At 38.7% G+C, this 20,203-nt stretch overlaps 1 long non-coding RNA gene across 1 annotated transcript in view; it reads right to left on the reverse strand.

Moving 5' to 3' along the window:
- The window catches only part of LOC144219986 (uncharacterized), a 53,927-nt gene that overhangs the window by 16,215 nt on the left and 17,509 nt on the right, over nucleotides 1–20,203 (reverse strand). The window contains exon 3 of the long non-coding RNA XR_013331568.1: nucleotides 19,738–19,955. This is a non-coding gene — a long non-coding RNA (uncharacterized LOC144219986). The remainder of the gene's footprint in view (nucleotides 1–19,737; nucleotides 19,956–20,203) is intronic.

Here is a 20,203-nt window from a genome sequence, read left to right on the forward strand (position 1 = left end):
TTATTTACACTAGTTGAGGTGTAAGTAAATGGGAAGTAAATACCTTAAAAATTACATGGGTTATTAAACTAATTGGTCTCTGATCCAAAGAAATTCCCTGGATTGAATCCTTTCTACAAAAGGTTAAGGAGATCACTCAATCAATATTTCACACTGTCTTCCATTAGCTCCCTACAGAGAATTGTTGCTAAAGTGTGTGTGTGTGTGTGTGTGTGTGTGTGTGTGTGTGCATACTCTATTATTCAGAAAAGCCATCCAGACAAAGATACTACTGAATTTGTGAAAAAAAAAACAGCACTTCTTCCAAAGGACTTTATGCCCAAGGATCCTTTGACCCTGAGTAGAGGGGAAGAAAACACCTGGTCCATTAAGCCAGACTCAGCCCAGCCAGGCAAGTACCAACTTATACTTCTCACTTCTTAGGATTCCAGGTCTTTCTTGATAAGTCATGTAGGGGTCAGTGCAGATAAACTGGTCCAGTGAAGATTTTGTCAACCCAAGAAATTTTTAATAGACTTGCCAATATGCTATGCAACAGCCAAAATAAAACAACATTTATGGCAACATAGATTTCCAAAATGTCTATCACCACAGGTTGACCTGGTAGTTAATAAGCTTATTTATTACTTGGTTCTATTGAAGAAAGATAGAGACTATTTCTTTCTTGGAACTAATAAAACTAGGCCTGCATGCAATAAATTCCTGTAAGATACTAGCTTCATTAGGAAATATAAAACTAATATAATAATTCTTTTGTTTGAATGCTGTGTCTTATGCACCATAAAAAACAAATTTAGAGTTATTTGGCATTCCCAACCTTGATCATTATGAGATAACTTCTTTTTTAAACCAAGATTACAAATAAAGTTGTCATATAAGGCCAGTAGTGAAAAATAGTGAAAAATATTTTTAAAACCATGCCTCATTCTGAAATCAACTGGATTTCGCAAGCATCTAACTAATTAAAACGTATTTTGTAATTTGAAATTGGGCCAAGCCATTAAAGATAGCCTATACAAAACAGTCCAGGCTAATAAAGAAGGAACTCAAAAATTAGGATGAACCCAAAATGAGCAGAGCAGCTGCCTAACACCTGGTCATTAATGAAAATCAAAATAAAATGGTAAGAATAGCTAGAGGAATGGTTGGAAGACATAGTAATAAACTATGTCAAGATGACTATTTACAGAAAAAAGAAGGATCACTGCAAGGAGAAGAAAAAAATTCAAGTTTCCCAAGGTAATAAACTGTGTTTCAAATAATCCAAGCTTAAACCACAGAGTATCTCAGAGCCAACAACAACTCAATTTTAATAGAAGTGGTGGAAAACAAAGCAGAAAAATCCATGTCTCACTTATATGTATTTAAAGAGAAATTGGCAGTTAGAACATCAAAATGAATAAAAATTGAAATTATTGCTGTTTCTTATTAACAACTCCAAAAGGAAAGGGAACAGAACTGGAGGTAAGGAAACCTGTCATGAGGGAGGCTGTGACCTTGGGCAAGTGACCTAGTCTGTAAATGCTTCAGTTTCTCTTCTATTTATTTTTAAGTTTATTTATTTACTTTGAGAGAGAGAGAATGAGAGCAACCACAAGCAGGGGAGAGTCAGAGAGAGAGGGAAGCAGAGAGAATCCCAAGCAGGCTCCACACTGCCAGTGCAGAGCCCAGTGCTGGGCTTGAACCCACGAACCAGGAGATCACGACCTGAGCCAAAACCAAGAGTCAGACGCTCAACTGACTGAGCCACCTGGGCACCCCACTTCAATTTTTCTTCTAAATTGAGGGAGTTGGAGAGATGATGTCTCAAATCTAACACTGCATGTCATTGAAACTTGAGAGGTCTCCATGTGACTAAATAAGGGCAATGGTTTGCCGCTGTGAACAATAAGAAACAGAGCCCAAGGGAAGTCTATGCTTTCTTTCTTATTGTTGAATGAGGCCCATTATAACCAGATTTTAAAGTCTCTCCTCATTTTCTTAATAAGACGTTGTTTCTTGGGTCTTTTTTCCCTTCCATCAGGAATGTCCTAAAGCATACGTGAAGTTCTTGGAGACTTTCCCTTCCCACCCATAACTTTCCTCAGTACCCTCCCTCTAACCTCAGCCAGCCCTCACATACAGAACTGTGCATGACAGACCCTTCCAGTGCACAGAAACAAAGGCTTACCATGGGAGAAAAAGGCAAGCTTTCCAAAAGCAGACAACTGGTTCATCACAATGCCTGGCCCAAGGGAGGAGCTTCGTAAATACCAGGTGAATGCCACACGTCTTTTTAGATGTAACAAACCCACCTGATTTTATCCCATTCCCTGAAACCCCTGCTGGTTCATCTAATAAATAGCCCCCTCAAGAGTCACTGGATGCTGTGTTCATGTGACAATCTCCCAGGACAGAGGAAAGTTATTTATTTTTTTCAATTTGAGAGAGAGAGAGAGCTTTGAGTGGAGGAGAGGGGCAGTGGGAGAGACAGACAGAGAGAGAGAGAGAGAGAATCTTAAGCAGGCTCCACACTCAGCTCAGAGTACAACACAGGGCTCGAGCTCATGATCATGAGATCATGACCTGAGCTAAAATCAAGGGTCAGTCATTCAACCAACAGAGCTACCCAGGTGCCCCAAAGAAAGTTGTGGGGTTCTTTTTTTTTTTTTTTTTTTTTTTTNATTTTATTTTATTTTTTGAAATTTTTTATGTTTTATTTATTTCTGAGAGAGACAGACAGCGTGAGCAGGGGAGGGTCAGAGAGAGAGGGAGATACAGAATCCGAAACAGGCTCCAGACTGAGCTAGCTGTCAGCATAGAGCCTGATGCAGGACTTGAACCCACGAACTGTGAGATCATGACCTGAGCCGAAGTCAGACGCTTACCCGACTGAGCCACCCAGGTGACCCCCAAAGAAAGTATTTTAAAGGAACTGCTGAAATGATATATCTTAACCCTCATGCCTAACCCATGAGTAAGAATGGGAGACAGAAGAGTTCAAAATCCTTCAATTTTTGCAATATATATGCTGCTTCATCCTTCGTTCACTTTTCTTAAAAAGTTGCAATATGATGCTCCAAAATCTCCACTTACTTAAACCCACTCATATGGGCGATTTTAGGACTTCAAAGAAAGAGGGAAAGAGCATGGAAAAGGGAGTAAGGAGAAGGGAAGACGTCTTTCTGAGCTCTGCTAAATTTTAGGTACGGTTCTGGGTACTTTTCATACAATGTCTCATTTAAGCCTCAAGCTATTGGGTCTTCTATTTAGACAAGGAAAGTGAGGCTTGCAGAAGGTGGTTTGCTTATACAGGATTACTTAGCTGGAAAAATGGCAGGCCAGGACTGAAATCCAGCTCTTTTTTTTTTTTTTTTTTTTTTTTTTTGGACTATCTCTTTCCGAAAAACCCTTCCATTTGAGTTTGGTTCAGGTATTAGACAGTACCGAGAGGAATCACAGTAAATCTTTATTCCCATAGCTTGATAGTGTTCTGTCTCTCTCCCTCAGGCCTTGTGCTTGGCCCCTTCAGGGCCCAGCTCAATGCTTCATAAAAATTTCAATTTCTTATTCAATCTCCCTTACATCCATCACTGACAATGTTATGCCACCATGATGGGCCAAATTGTGTCCTCCCAAAGATGTTGAAGCCCTAACCCGCAGTGCCTGTGAATGGGACCTCATTTGGAAATTAGGCCTTTGCTGATGATCAAGTTAAGATGGGTTTATTAGGGTGGGCCCTAATCCAATATGACTTGTGTCCTTAGAAAGGAAATTTGGACACCAAGACAAATACGCACACAGGGAAAACGCCACATGAAGATGAAGGTAGAGATGCCAGTGGGGCGTCTATGATCCAGGAACACCAACATTTGTCAGCAATCTACCAGAAGCCAAGAGAGAGGCATGGACCATACTCTCCTCACTGCCCTCCGAAGGAACTAAACTTAATCTTGATTTTGGACTTCTAGCCTCCAGATCTGTGAAAGAATAAATTTCTGTGGCTTAAGCTACCCTACTGTGGTACCTTTTCTGCATGTCCCAGGAAACTAAGACAGTCAATGCTAAGAGTATATAGGGCAACATGAGAACAGCTGCAAATTATATAACACAAAATTATTCAGAAAAATCAAATGAAAATTCAGAGAGCAAAAGTACTGCAATATTTGATCAATATGTATTTATTCTACTCTGATCATTACAGTTTTCAGAAAATGAGGCCATCAGATGTAACCAAGTATTTTAATTACATCAATTGCTCAAAAAAAAAAAAGCTTTTAGTCTGGTAAGTAATTTTAATGCCTCCTAGAACTGTATTTCTGCAAGATTCATGCATGTGAAATTGACAAATGTGTTTTCAATTCCCAGAGGAAATTGATAGTACCCGGAAACTGGAGGATATTTAACTATCGAAACTCAGTCACAAGTTTCAGGTAAGTGCAGGCAGGTTAGGATTTTGAAAACCTAGGGAATGAACAGCAACAGGCAAGAACACACTTCATAGATACCTTTTCCTAGGACTTTAGGAGTAGCCTCCAACACCCCAACTCAGGTCACCCTTTCATATGCATTTCTAGTTTGCTTTAAAGCACAAAGGATATAGAATTCGAAGAACACAGAAAGCAAGATTGTATTTTAGTGGACCCAATTCAATCTGTTAGCAAATATTGAAATTCATTTGCAAATTAATTGGAAAATCATCACACACGGATTTAAGATAACCATGTTTCCACTGTGTATCGAATGAGATTAACTGGCACCAAGAAAAGAAAAAGCAACCTTAAAAATAGGTTATATAGATCAGCACATTCTGTATTTTTCTATGTCGTACTTCTCATCAGCTGCCAGTCACCACATTTCTTCCAGTTCCAGATCACTAGAATGTGTTATTCAAGAAACTAGTTAAAAGTTTATAGATCAACTATTACTTTTTTTTCATTATTTTAGCAAATATTTATTCTGCTTATAGAGTGAGCCAAGCACTGTGCTTGGATTCAGTGGTAAACAGAACAGGTACAATCTCTGCCCTCAAAAACTGTACCTTCAGCTTGTTTGTAAACTTGCAATTGGTGCAAAGGGAGTACATAGAAATGTAGTGTCCGTCTCTGGGTTTGGTATCAGGGTAATACTGGCCTCATAGAAGAATTTGGAAGTTTTCCTTCCTCTTCTATTTTTTTTAATAGTCTGAGAAGAATAGGTATTAACTGTTCTTTAAATGTTTGGTAGAATTTGCCTGGGAAGCCATCTCATCCTGGACTTTTGCTTGTCAGGAGTTTTTTGATTAATGATTCAGTTTCATTGCTCATAATTGTTGTGTTCAAATCAAAATATTAATCTCTCAAATTTCTGCCCAGTTTCCTCAAACCATAAGCAAACTTCTCCCTTGACATCAGGGTACTGTGGGTTCCCACTCTGTAGAATTGGTGGGAATCACTAGCAGAAGATTAGAACATTGTTGGCAGAGGCCAAAGTGAGCTGGATGAGAGTGTGGCTGTGGTGATGGTAAAGAACACATGAACTTGGGAGCTATTTATGAGGTAGAATTAACAGGTGTTGGTAATCGAGTTCTTGTGGGAGATGAAGGTGGACAACAATGGATTCAACAGGAAGATTGCTTAGATGGGGAGAACTTCTGTAATGAGACATCCACCAAAGAGGAGTAGATACAAGTTTGGAGAATTGACAATAGTTTAACCTGGTCCTTGGGGGACAGATTTTATAACTAAGAAGTGCTGAGAAGGTCTAAATTTTAATGGTTTGTTTCTGCTGTATCTCTAAATTTTCCCCAGTTGAACACCCCAAAATATGAACAGAATCTTAACAATGGGAAGTCGGAAATGGGAGACTTCTAAGGCTTTGGGGTCTGAGGTCAAGTAGTTTAAGACAGATCTTTCAAGATAGGGATTCAGCAAAGTTTGTGACACAGTGGTTTAGAATCAGTGGGCCCAAAAAGGCAAGGGCCTTGAAGTAAGCCTTGATATATACACAGTTGTAAGTAAGAGTTCACCCAGGTGAGCAGACAGGGCTGTCTCCAATTAATTAATTTGTAGGAATTTTCTGAAGCAAATAGTAAAGTTATATATCGGTTTCTATTATTGATTTATTTCTTTGCAAGACAAAGTTTTTCCGGAATAAACAACAAATCATGTTGACTTAAGTTGTCCATAGTCTTATTGTCACAGATGGGAGGTCTCAGTTTTCATTCCCAACTTTCTAAACTTTCTTTTTTTTTTTTTTTTAAATGTTTTATTTATTTCTAGGAGAGAGAGAGAGAGACAGCTCGAGCAGGGGAGGGTCAGAGAGAGAGGGAGTGACAGACTCCGAAACAGGCTCCAGGCTCCGAGCTGGCAGTCAGCACAGAGCCCGAAGCGGGGCTCAAACCCACGAACCTCGAGATCATGACCCAAGCGAAAGTCGGACGCTTAACCAACTAAGCCACCCAGGTGCCCCTAAACTTTCTTTTACGTATATGCATCCACTAGAATGAAGTTTAGCCACCGACTATTTCTAGAGTTATCAGAACCTCCCTATCCATCTATAATAAGAAATCCCTCAGGTGAATACTGAGTAACCATGCCCACCTCTACCCCAGCACTGGCTGTGGAAGGGGACAGGAACTTTTATAGCAAGGCAATGGATAGAAATGATGAATGCTTTGGCAGTGACCGTGTGGATTGAGAACACCAAAGAAATTAAAGGCAGCGTGTTGTGAGGCCTGGTAGATTTAACAGCAAGATTTAGGCTGTTGGAGATAATCATGTGACACAGACTGTATAGTTCCCAACAGCACTGGAGCCCTCATAGATACCTGAAATTCTCTGACATTTTCTTAATAAGCTTTATTTCTCATTTTCTACAAAGGGAATTTCAAGGCAATTTCCAAATTTTTATATTTTCCTCAGACTTCCAAACCTACTATTCCCTTTCACTATCAGCAGATGACCTGGTTCCTACTTCCAAGATGAGAAAGGATCACGCAGTTTTGGACTCAAGTCTACTTACTGCATCTTAAATGGAAGCTTACACATATTTGCATCTATTCTTTTCTTCTTTTCTCCTATTGAATTGGAGGAACTAGCATGCCTCCTCTTTGATCTGAAGCCCACTTCTCATTCCCTCAAGTACATTGTTCTATTAATTATTCCCACTCTTCCGTAGTTTCTTCATCTCTCTTAATTGGATTCTTCCTTCTTAATACTTTGTCTTCCAGTTTTCTTCTTGTCAATCGGGCTACTTGTTTCCAGTTTTGTTTTGGTTTTATTCAGCCACCTAATCGTTTATTTTTTAAATAGTAGTGATCCTCATGGTTCTAACAGTGTCTTTTCTTCTTACTCTTCCTTTCACAATCTTTTCTATGATGTATGCTTCCAATTATCATCTAAGACTCTCAGCTTTATATCACCTGTACAGTTCTCTCTTTAGAGGTCTAATCACATAAACTGGAGGATACACTTCACTTGGCTATTATATATGAAACTCAATATGCTCAAAATTTTCCCTTGGAATCTGCCCCTCTTCATATCTTTGAGAATGGTGCTGCCATTCATATTGCCGTACTCACATTGTACCATGGTGTACCTTTCCTCCTTTCTATTACTGCCCACATTCAGTCATGAAGACCATGGATTTTGCCTTCCAATATGTCCTGTATCTGCTCACCATTTCTCTTACTCTCCTCTAGTTTAAGCCTCTGTTACATGGTTGTGGCAAGAGCCTTTCTTTATCCATTCTTGTCCTTTCTAATCTATTCTATAAATAGCAATTCTGTGTATCACTCTTTACATTTCCCTGTTTCTCTTGGGATGAAGTACATAAGGTACAAAAACAACCTAAGTGTCCATCAGTGGATGAATGAATAAAGATGTGATACACATATAAAATTGATTATTAAGCCACAAGGAAGAAGGAAATCCTGCAACTTCTGGAAATGTGGATAGATCTTGAGGGTATTATGCTAAGTGAAATAAGTCAGGTAGAAAAAGAAAAATACTCCATGGTTTCACTTATATGTGGAATATAAATAAAAGTCAAACTCTGGGGCACCTGGGTGGCTCAGTTGGTTATGCATCCGACTTGGGCTCAGGTCATGATCTTGGGGTTCATGGATTCCAGCCCCGCATTGGGCTTTGTGCTGACAGCTCAGAGCCTAGACTTTGCTTTGGATTCTGTCTCCCTCTCTCTCTGCCCCTCCCCCACTTGTGCCCTATCTCTCTCTCTCTCTCTTAAAAATAAACAAACATTTTTAAAAATGTTAAATAAAAAATAAATTAAAAAAATAAATAAAACTCAAATTCATAGAAACAGAGTATATAGAAAAATGGTTGCCAGGGGCGGGAGGAGGGGAAAATAGGGAAGAGATGGGTTAAAAAAAAAAAAAAAAAAAAAAAAGANAGTTTATAAGGTACTACTTGATCCTATTTGGTCTGCCCCTCAGAATAATTTCCTTTTCAGTTATGTCTTTATGTGAACTTCTAAAATATGTTCATAGCACCATGTCTTCCATCACAGAATTTACCACCCTGTTTTATAATCACTTTATTCTGCTAAATTGATGTCTAAAGGAGAATCAGTCACCTTTCCCAACTATACCTAATATCCAGGATAGTGCCAATGGTCCATAAATGTTTGTTGAATAAATAGTTGTGTGATTAAATGTTGAGTTCTTTAATCTCTTTAGATAGCTCTACTTTCTGATAAAATCCTCTAAACTTAAAGGAAATCTAGAACAGATCTATTCCCTGAAAGATCCCCCTCTTTCATCCTAAAATAAATCTTCCATATTGGTATTTCAGGTCCAAGAGCTCTCTGTAGAGAGATCTGGTTGATCATCCTAACACCAATGTTTAAGTCGCGGCTTGATCTAACCTGTTTGTTCTCATGTTTGTCTGTGACATCCCTCAGTAGTTTATCTCATCTTTTTTTCTTGTCCTTATCATGTTTGTATATTTTAATTTTTACTTTAGTAAAAGTTTAAAAATGTAAATGGTTTAAGGAGTTAAATAGTTTTACAAAACTTTTTATGAGAAACAACAATCCCCTAGCCTTCCAACCTATTTCCCACTCTCCAGAAGCAAAACTTTCAAGATTTTGGCTTTCTAAGTAGCACATTTGTACGGCTGTTCATTGATATTTTATTTTTAAACATTAAATCTTGATTTCTTATCATAGAAAAGGTAAACACAACTCTTGTTTGCATGCACACACACACACACACAGACACACACACACACACACCATTGCACACCTGTACAGTTACTTTCCCCTTCCTTCCCAATATTCAGAGTTCATGTAAGTTCTTTCCATGACTGAGCCACATAGTAGGCTCTGATAACTTTTTCTTACTTGAGTATTTTTTTGTGTTTGGTGGAGTTAATAATTTTCTAGTTTTTATATTTGCTTGGTTTCCTATGTACTTAGTGTCGGCTCAACACAAAACACCCCATCAGTTGTCCAAGTCTCCTCTCTATACTTTGCAGTAGATATTATTTCAATTTTGTCTATTAAAAGAAATTTCTCTTGTGGTTTTCCTACTTGCTCCACCATAAATGACTTGCACTCTATTCTCATTGTAGATCTTTTGTTTCAGAATCACTTCTCTATCACCATGGGGATTCCCTTCCTGTTTCTTGTTTCTTCTATGTCTACCTTGAATGTACATAAAAATCATCTGGGGAACTTTAAGAAATCCTGATGACTGGGCCTCATCCAAACCAATTAACACAATACTTTTGGAAGTGGGACCCCAAAATCAGTATTTCTTAAAGCATTCCAGTTGATTTGAATGGGTGGCCAAGAATGAGAACAACTACTCTATCTGTATTTTGTTTGTTTGTTTGTTTTCCAATTTTGGTGGCACACATTCTCCAGAAGTTCTGAGAAATAGTATTTGAAAGAAAAAAATCTGAGACTACTTATCTGAACATGCTTATATTCTGCTGTCCATTTGATTTATAACTTGCCTAATATAGAATTCATAGCGGAAATTTTGTTTTCTCCAAATTTTTTAAGGCACTGATCCACTCACTATATTGTAGCTCTCAGTGTTGCTTTTGAGAAGTCTGAAAGTGTTCCGATTCCTAGTCTTTCATATATCATCTGTGCTTTTCCTGCTATATTTTTATAGGGTCTTCCCTTTGCCTTCAGTATTCTAATTTTTTTATAATTGTCTTGGTGTGGGCCTATTTTCATCCATTTTCTTGCTATAAAACACTTAAAAATTTTTTTTTAAAGTTTTAATGTTTTATTTATTTCTGAAAGAGAGAGAGACAATGTGAGCAGGGAAGGGTCAGAGAGAGAGGGAGATACAGAATCTGAAACAGGCTCCAGGCTCTAAGCTCTCAGCACAGAGCCCGAAGCAGGGCTCAAACCCACGAGCAGTGAGAGCATGACCTGAGCCGAAGTTGGACGCTCAACCGACTGAGCCACCCAGGCACTCCTAAAAAATATATTTTAATGTTTATTTATTTTTGACAGAGAGAGAGAAAGGGAGGAGGAGGCAGCATTAGCGGGGGAGGGGCAGAGAGAGGTGGAGACACAGAATCAAGAGCAGGCTTCAGACTCTGGGCTGCCAGCACAGACCCCATGCAAGACTCAAACCCACGAACCATGAGATCATGACCTGAGCCAAAGTTAGACACTTAACCAACTGAGCCACCCAGGCTCCCCTATAATCTTTTAATCTTGCAAATGGCCTTAAAATTCTGGACATTTTTGTTAAATTCCTTCATTAATGACTTACTCTCTCTCTTTTTTTTTTTTTCTCTTCTCTTATTCTGGAGCTCATATTTTTCAGATATTGGATTTTCTCTCCTAGTTCTCTATCAGTCTTTACTTTTTCTCCCCAGTTTTCCATTTCTAAGCCTTTTTGGCCTAAGTTATATGCTGGATTGTGTTCCCCAAATATTCAAATGTTGAAGTCCTATCTGCCAGTACCTCAGAACGTGACTGAGGTGAGAGACAGAGTCTTTGAAGAGACAATGAAGTTAAAATGGGGTCATTAGAGTGGGCTTTAATCCAGCGTGACTGGTATTTTTAAGAAAAGGAAATTTGGACACAGACACACCCAGAGAGAGAATGCCATGTGAACACGAAAGTGGTTGTCTACAAGCTGAAGAAAGAGACCTCAGAAGAAACCAATCCTACTCATACCTTGATCTATAGCCTCCGGACTCCAGAAATGTGAGAAAATAAATTTCCTTTGTTTGAGCCACCCAGACTCTGGTACTTTGTTATGGCAGCCCCAGGAAATGAATAGAGTCTGCTTTATAGGATCTTTTCTCTACTTTATAGCATTATTCTTATTTTTTCTTATGTCTGGCTATAGTATTTTTTAAGTTCTAAGAGTTGGGTTTTTTAATTATAATAGTGTCTCGCTCATGCTACAGAGATGCAATATCTTTTCTTATCTCTCTAAGGCTAGTAATGGTAATTTTCCTTTCCAGGTTCTCATGTTTATAGTTTTGGGTTTCCTCAAGTTGTCCATTTTTTGTGTGTTTTTTAGCTTTTGTCTTTTATGCTAAGTTTTCTCATGCACTTGATTCACCTTTTAAGAAAAAGGCAATAAAAAAGCTGAGTTGAAGCTCTGAGTGGTGGATGGGGTGTGTTGACTATGAGCTCATGCCCTTTGATCTTCAACCCAAATGTGAAACAAATGTGTCTTTCAATCAGATTTCATCCTTTAACTGGAGATGCAACCTTTAACCACCTGCAAATCCAACTACTCCTTGTTGATTGAAGCTACTTACTACTTGTCTCTAGTCAAAATCTTGTTTATCCTTTAACACAAACTCAGATGCCTCTTCCTCAGTGACATCTTCTCTAATACAATACCCTCAGGTCAACTTCAACTTTGCCTACTCTGGGTCCTACCAAGTGTCATTTCTCCATTGGAGCTTTTGCCACAGTCGTCTTTCATATGATAGATATTTGATGTGTCTGTGGGATACTCCATGTGACTGCATACATCAGTGGAGGCAGCAACTCCATTTCAGCCATGTGTGTATCTCATGTAGTAGTTTTGGTAAAGGTTCAAGGAAAAGTCCCTTGAAAACCTTTATTCTCAGTGGGACAGGGTGGGAGAACAGGGGAGCATAATTTGATCTTCTTCCTGAAAAATCAAATTTGATACTCACCTCGGAGTATTCGATTATTAAAATCATGAACTACAATTCCCTCCCACACCCCCAAAGTAGGTAACATGCCATGCAAAGCTGCAATGTGGCTTTAATATCCTTTCAAATGATTTCACAGAGCATAATCTATTTCACATGATAGAACATTTCTCAAGCTGTAACAACAAAGAGAAGGAAAAACAAAACTCCAACATATCTAAATGAAAGAAGGAACCTTTCTGCATTTGAAGAAGTGATTTATTCTCATCTGTGATCATGTGCCCTTTCAGAATTCCATTCAGATAAAGTGTAAATCCCGGCACATCTGCAAAGGTGCCCATGTATAATACATCTTAGTTTGTGGCAAGTTTTTTGAAAACAGGTATCTGAGACTTTAGCATTTCTGCTGCTTTTATTTCACCGTGGCTTCAGTTGTAAAGTATCGTGGTGTTCCTACGTGGCATGGATTTTTGCCGTGCAAACCATCCGTTTCCTCTTAAAGCTTCAGGAATACAACTGCATTCTCATCCACGTGGCATCCCATCCATAACTGAACTAGTCTTTCTCTTTTACATTCAGCCTCTCATGTTTGCCCAATTAAATAGCATCAGCTAACTCTTTGTTCCTATTAATCTTTTCCTCTCAGGACAGTTTCAACATTGTGGTTTTTAAATTATTGAGAGCACCCTGGGAGTTACCAAATATAGACTCATTCATGTGAACAGTAAACAAAGCATGTTTGGATTCATACAAATTTATGATTCTGTAAAGATCTTGAAGAACCAGATGGGTTTATGAACTCTATCTCCAAGTACTCTTAGACCGGACATGTGGTTCAGGGGCAGAATGAAGCACACACAGCCCGAGTTCCCATCAAACCACTGCTTTGTACAAACGAGATGGCCTCAGGAACTATTTAGCCTCTCTGTAAACCCCAGTCCCCATCTGTGAAATGGGCAAAATAATCGCATCTACTTCAGATGTTTGTGAATGTCAAATGAAATAATGTTCTTGGCCCACACTCTATAAATATTAGTTGCTGTACTTCTTATTAACAAGAACACCAAGACTGAAACATGGTGTCATACAAAGAAATTGAAAGAACAGTTGTCCATAGTTTTGAAAACTGGTTGAGCCTCTATACCTGCCAAGTTCAAAGCTGGAATAAGTTGGTTAAATAAAACCAAGACCATTCAGAAGCTAATGTGTGAATGAATAATTTTTAATACTGCATTTGGAACAAGAATTATAAAGGAATTGAAAGCATATGGCTTCCATTTTTTAAAAATTATTATAAAGAAAACTTTAGGACGAAAGCAATAAATTGCCAGGTCAAACTAGTTTTATTTTTGTTTGTTTGTTTGTTGTTTTTAAAGAATCTTTTGCTTTAATTAGAAACCTAAATTTAATGGGGCCCTAAATTCAAATCCTTCCTTCTTCCCAACAGTGTACATCATGCCCTATATGTAGAAACCAGTTTGCTCCCAGTAAGGAGGGCCTAACTGGTAATGACAAAGGCCGCTCATAACCCAAATTGAAAAAAAAAGAATATATTTGTTTTTGTTTAAGAGAGAATTCACTTAACTGCTTTTATTTGAATTTCTCTGTCAAAACACACACACACACACACACACACATCATGATATTTTTAAAAGCCGAGAATTTGATAAAATGTAATTTGCTTTGCTTTCCATGTGTTCACTTTTGGGTTTGTTTTGTTTTGTTTTTTGGTGTAAGTTTGTAGTAAGTTGATATATACAATATGCAAGAATGTTTTTCTAAATATTTGGAACATTAGTTGATTTAAAATTAATCTAAATAGCATTTCCGTAACCATCATCCACAGAACATTGTTCCTGGAATGCTGATAAACATGCTAGGAGAAAAGTGTCCTAACACAAATAGTTTGAAATAGAGACATTCATTATACATATTTATCACCATGTCAAGTGCTAATTAGCATATTAAAAACTCTAAGATGTCCTGTGGAGGAGAAATCTAGTTCTTCTTTAATCCACATTTTCCCAAAATTATTTGAGCCTGGAATCCATTTTTCCTAGCTTTTTTTTAGATTCTACAGAACACAATTTGCAGAATTCCTGCTTGGGGATACATTCATTACATTTGGGCAGGTTGAGGGTGGCTGTACCCATCACCGAGGGCAGGCGTTGTGGGCTCACCTTTCCGGAACTTCCTACTTTCTGCTCCTGCCGCAGAAAGCGGCAAAACTACATACTCATTCTCCCAGCCCCGCCCCTTGCATTTAGGAATGGCCATGTGACACATTTGGACCAATGAGAGGTGAGAGAAAAGTGTGCTCGGGAATTTAGGCAAAGTTACTGTTTATTCTTTTTCTTTTTTTCTCTCTCGTAAAAGCAGTTCCTCCTTTTAATCCTCCTTGAACATGCATGCTTATGTCTGGGGCTTTAGAAGCAATTTTGTGACATTATTAAGTCTCTGAACCCACATCAGAGGCCCACTTCCTTCCGATTATGGCACTAGGAAAAGGTTCTTTTGTTACTTGCAGCCAAAACATACAGTTGGGGACTAATAACACCTTTTCTTCGTGGTTTTTAGTCTTTTTAAAGTAACATTTCACTAGACGGATTTCTCTCTTTGACGGAAAAAAATCTTTAAACACACGTGGTTCATGGCTAGTCCACTCTCACTATGGAAAAATTATCTGGAGGCCCCTGCAATCTGTTTTTTACACCACCTTCTTAGGGAGTTTTCCTCTTGTGTTTGGCGTGGGGTGGTCTGTAGTTTCCTTCACATTCCTCTCATCAAAATGTTATTTAAAAATTTTTAAAAAAATCTTTATTTATTTTTGAGAGAGACAGATGTTAGCAGGGGAGGAACAGAGGCAGGAGCCCCAGAATCCAAAGCAGGCTCCAGGCTCAGAGCTGTCAGCACAGCTGAACCCATCGTGGGGCTTGAACTCAGAACTGAGATCATGACCTGAGCCGAAGTTGGATGCTCAACCAACTGAGCCACCCAGGCGCCCCTCAAAATGTTATTTTTATTTAAAACACTATTTACCACATGTGATCTGCTCATTCGTGGTTTTCCATCAAGCCCTTTACATTTTGTATCTCAGGTGATACAGTCTTCTGGTATGTAAAACAAAACAATATGAAAAGGAATACAGTCTCCTGCTTCACTGGTAAAACCTATGTTAAAAACTATTGTCAGGGGCATCTAGCTGGCTCCTGCAACTCTTGATCTCAGAGTCAGGAGTTCAGGACCCACATTGGATGTAGAGATCACGAAAACAAAAACAAACTTAAAAAATAACTATTATCAGATATTTTTTAAATTTTTTTTAATGTTTTATTTATTTCTAGGAGAGAGAGAGAGAGACAGCGTGAGCAGGGGAGGGTCAGAGAGAGAGGGAGTCACAGACTGAAATAGGCTCCAGGCTCTGAGCTAGTAGTCAGCACAGAGCCCGATGCGGGGCTCGAACCCACGAACCGCGAGATCATGACCTAAGCGAAAGTCAGATGCTTAACCGACTAAGCCACCCAGGCGCCCCTATTATCAGATATTTTTGTTTCAAATAAAATTATCACCTTCATGGTGACTGCAAAACAAAAAAAGTACGCACTTGTCCTTGACTCCAAACTGCCCTCATTCTCAACTATCTTAATTTACTTATAACAAAGATTTTTCATTCAAATACAAAATATTAATGGATATGCACTCTCCTCCTGCCCTTCCTTCACAAAAGGAAGCCTAACAGGTTGCTCTGGGCCTTTCTTCTCTTGTGAAACCGTGTATCTTGGAGGCTTTCCATATCCGTGAATGGCGTCCACATGTTTACAGTGGCAAAGTATTCCATTGTTTGAATGTACATGAGATATTTAGCTAATCCTCTTTTGTTGGACATTTGGACTATTTCAACAAACAGAGCTGAAGCAGAAAACCCTCAGACACATGTCATCATGCACAAAGGAAGAGATACTGTAGGAGAAATACCCAGAAGTGGGCTTGCCCCGTCAAAGGGTAGATGCAACTGTAACTGTGATTGTTAGTGTCAAATTGCTCTCCACAGGAGTGGTACCAATTTACATTCCCACTAGCAACAGATGAATGTGCCTGAAGGCAAAGTTAGATTTTACCAATATGAGGCTAGAAATGGTATCTTAATATAGTGTTAACTTTTTTATCCTGTGGAATTTTGAACATCTCTTCTTAAGTTGTAGAGACCATTTACATTTCTTTTTTCTGTTTTTCCTATGCCTTGCCAACTTTTAAAAAGTATACATAGTTTTTCATTTAAAGGAGCTCTCTGCATATCAGGGATATTAATTCTTGTTTGTAATATCAGCTGAAGATCTTTTTCCCAGGTTACTGTTTGTCTTTTAACATATTTCTGGTGGCACTTTTATTGTCATGAAGAATTTTGGGTTTTTACCTAATCTTTTATGACATCTAAAATTCGAGTCCTAGAAAGACCTTCCTTACTCAAATCATATAAAGAAATCTATCCATGTATTATTTTAGTAATTGTATGGTTTTATTATTTTTACATTTAAATATTTGATCCATTTAGAATTTATACTAGTGTATAGTGTGAGGTAAAAATCTAACTTTTTTTTTCAGTTATTTACCAAGTTGTACCAATAGCAGTTACTGGTAAGTTCATTTTTTTAAGGATCTTTAAATAGAATCTTAGGGGCACCTGGGTGGTTTAGTTGGTTGAGCGTCAGACTCTTGATTTTGGCTCAGGTCATGACCTTACAGTTTATGAGAGACCCATGACCCTGCAGTGGGTCTCTGCACTGACGGTGAGGAAACTGCTTGGGATTCTCTCTCTCTCCCTCTCTCTCTCTTCTCCTTCCCTACTCTCTCTCATGCATGCTCCCTCTCTTTCTCAAATAAATAAACTTAAAATAAATAAATGTGAATTTTAGATATCTGGCTAAATGTAATGGTATCATTATTTTCTAAGCTAAAATTCATAAAAGAAAGGGGTTAGGAAATTACCCCTACTATGTGCACAATATACCTGAAGATGGAAGTGGAAATTTAGGTTTTGAGATTCTTTGAATCTATAGTAACTAGATTGAAATGGATATAGAAAGTCATATACGGAAAATGTTAGGTTATGTTAGGGAAATACTGCTATAGCGTTTTATCATTTTCCTTTTACAACTTAAGGGCAAATGATTAGCAAAATTACACCGGAGACTCAAAGGAGAAGAGCATTTTTATGATAAGTGAATGAACAACCTAAAATGGAACTGGGTACAATGCTGTCTCAGTGACATTTTTAGGCCCCACTCTGGAAGTGCTGAATCAAAATATCTAGAGCGGGCGGTGGGGGTTGGGGCAAAAATCTTGAGCTGGGACAAGGGGATCTATATTTATAACAAGTTCTCAGATGATTGTAGTGCAGGCGCTCCCACACAAGTTAGTGAACTCCCATCTAGGAAACTTTGACTTCTAGCCTGAAAAAGAAAGGGCAGAAGCCAAGTTCAGAACCACAGAACTTGAAAAAATGTGAAGGAATGATTGGACCCAGCCCATTGTCTTCATTCTAATTAAAGGATTCACATGTGCTTCCTCTCCCCAAATGTCTCAGTAATCCACAAACGCCATCAGAAGCTCAATTTCAAAGTCATCACCCCAACAATCAAGAATTCTTGTCTTTCCACAAATGATCTGTCTGGCTTTAGTTTGGATCACTTTCTTTTTGTTAAATCCTACTTTTAATATTCCTTCAGCTTTGAAAGTATGCCAGGCACTTCATAAACCTTAATGTTTTCACTTGGTTTCCCACAAGCCTTGCAAAGTGGGTATTATGGATCTAATGTTTACAGTTAAGAAAACTGAGGCTTGGAGAGATTGTATAACTAGTTTAAGGGTCCTGAGTAAGTGTATTCAGCTGTTTTGTGAAATCTTTCTATAAAGAAGAACATGATCAGCATCTCTTTCTATGATCCTCAGACAAAACCCATGATGGGTTGAAGATACAGTAACCAAGAACATCTTAATCTTTACGTATTTAATTTGCATTCTTTAGATACAATTTTGGACCTGAGAAGCCTATTTTAAAAAGCATCCCTCCTACAATAATCTCTTTCTGTCTTTTCACCTGCTTGGTCTTTCGTCAATGTATCCCTCAGTACCTGACAGTACGTGCACTAATCTACATCCATGTTGCCTGCCCTGGACCACCAGAATGAAAGCTTCCCCCAGTGCAGGCACTTGGTCTCCCTTGTTCTCCACTATATCCTCAGTTCTTGGAACACTGGAAGTCATCAATTTTTGCTGGAGAAATAACTGAAAGTGAATTCTTCATTCATACTGGCTTCTTTTCTTTACAACTGCCCAGGTTTGAGGTTTTGTTCTGTTTTCAAATTCTGAGCGTATAGCTGGGTGTTAGGGTTTAAAGCTAGTTTAATAACCCGGTAACTATAGTTTCTCCCTTCTATAACTAGTATCTCTGCTCCTTGGGAAAATAAAAGCCAGCAGAAAGCAGAGCTTTGAAAATCATTATCATCACAGCTGAGCCTTCTTTTCTCTGTGCCAACTAGTGTTCCTCTGCCTTTACTCTGCTGTTCTTTTCTCTATAATGTCCCCTTTTCTCCACTAGGCACAATCTATAACACTGTCACTTACTAAGGACTTCCTATGTGTCAAGGAGTGTAAATTGTATTTCATGAGGTACTTCATTAAATTCTCCCAGAAACTCACTCAGGTGTGTTACCTCCATTTTTCACATAAGGCATATGAAGTTCAGGGAGAGTAACTCACCTGTCTGAGGAAAAAGAGCTAGGACCCCAACCCAAGTTTATATCCACTTAAATCTCAAGCTTTTTTCACAATGTCTTCAGTGTGTGAGAGAAACCTGGTTAGCTATAGTGTCTCCATGAGCTCGAAGGCTACTATTTTCTAAAGACCCGTTAACCTAAAAGATCTGCATCGTGAAACAAAGGTAAGGGAAACATTCCATTTCTTTACTTTTATAAATCATGTTAAATATGGTTCATTTCATAATGTACTAAGGTCTGGGGAAAACACAACTTTTTGTCATTTTGTGGGGTATATCAGCGAGGAAATGCCTTCAGTCAAATGTAAATGAGACCTAGTGCGTCTTGAAGAAATAATGGTTACGCCATCTAGTGAAAGAAATCTGGAAGTCAGGACTCCAGATACAGCAGCTCCACAAAGCCATCTAAGTTTTAAGATCCTTCCAATATTCTGCTCTGCCATTTTTAGTGCATAATTTTCATGCACAGAGGTGTCTCATGGTTTATGATGATTGCTAGAGCTCTACTCATGACATCTGCCAGACAGACAGGAAGGAGGAAAGGTAAAGAAACATGTCCTATTAAAAAACTTTCCCAAAGGCCCAACCCATCAGAATCCTCCACCTTCTGTGCCAAATATGGCCACGGAAGTCTTCTCCGTGGCTCCCACTGACTGGAACTTGATGCTCAGTTTCCTAATAAGCACGCGGCACTCTCCCCTTACAGGATGCATTGAAGAAAAGTGTATCATGCAAGTCTCAGCCACCATGGTACCCACTGCCAATCCCTTATTCCCAATCTTAGGCAGCATACCTGTTTCAGTGATCTTTTGCAGCCTAACAAATAACCCCAGAGCTTAAATTATTTTAAGAACTTAAAATACAAGCGAATACCTCTCATCGTTCTTCAATCTGGGCAGACCTCAATGGGAAAGTCTCATCGTGGTTGCAGGTGGCATTTGGCTGAAAACCTTCATGCAACGGCTCTCAACCGTCAGCGCTCCTGGAGCTAGCAAGTCCTACTGGGTCCTCTCTCTTCCCTCACAGTCTCTCTGTGTGGCCTCTTATCACTTAGTCATCTAGTCAGTGCTTTTTTCCAAGGTGTCTGGATCCTAAAAGAAAGGGGTTCAATAAAAAGTTAGGGGAAGCTGTCCTTAAGGTTCTGGAGCTGACACTAGCAAGGCATCACTTCCTCCATATTCTGCTGGTCATAAAAAAGCCATAAAGCCAACCCAGACTCCAGGGGAAGGAAAGAACCTTCACCTCCTAAAGGAATATGACCACTGTAATCCACCATTCTATACCCTCCCTTTAAGGTTGGACCACTCTTTCTATAAACATCAGTTTCTCTAACTACATC

The sequence above is a fragment of the Crocuta crocuta genome, unplaced genomic scaffold, assembly GCF_008692635.1.
Source record: "Crocuta crocuta isolate KB4526 unplaced genomic scaffold, BGI_CrCroc_1.0 scaffold19, whole genome shotgun sequence".
NCBI lineage: Eukaryota > Metazoa > Chordata > Mammalia > Carnivora > Hyaenidae > Crocuta > Crocuta crocuta.